Source organism: Physeter macrocephalus, chromosome 2 (genome assembly GCF_002837175.3).
Source record: "Physeter macrocephalus isolate SW-GA chromosome 2, ASM283717v5, whole genome shotgun sequence".
Lineage (NCBI taxonomy): Eukaryota > Metazoa > Chordata > Mammalia > Artiodactyla > Physeteridae > Physeter > Physeter macrocephalus.
The window spans coordinates 12,186,633-12,187,028 of NC_041215.1; the positions used below are offsets into that span (position 1 = coordinate 12,186,633).

General features: G+C 38.9%; 1 protein-coding gene across 1 annotated transcript in view; it reads left to right on the forward strand.

Moving 5' to 3' along the window:
* LYPD8 (LY6/PLAUR domain containing 8) overlaps positions 1–396 on the forward strand; it is a 42,551-nt gene that overhangs the window by 24,356 nt on the left and 17,799 nt on the right. The gene's annotated exons all lie outside the window — the stretch shown is intronic.

A 396-nucleotide genomic window follows, 5' to 3' on the forward strand; every position in this document is an offset into this window, starting at 1 on the left:
ATTAGAGATTACTACAAGCAACTGTATGCCAATAAAATGGACAACCTGGAAGAAATGGACAAATTCTTAGAAATGCACAAGCTACCGAGATTGAACCAGGAAGAAATAGAAAATATGAACAGACCAATCACAAGCACTGAAATTGAAACTGCCAAACAAAAACCCAGGACCAGATGGCCTCACAGGTGAATTCTATTAAACATTTAGAGAAGAGCTAACACCTATCCTTCTCAAACTCTTCCAAAAGATAGCAGAGGGAGGAACACTCCCAAACTCATACTACGAAGCCACCATCACTCTGATACCAAAACCAGACAACGATGTCACAAAGAAAGAAAACTACAGGCCAATATCACTGATGAACATAGATGCAAAAATCCTCAACAAAATACTAGC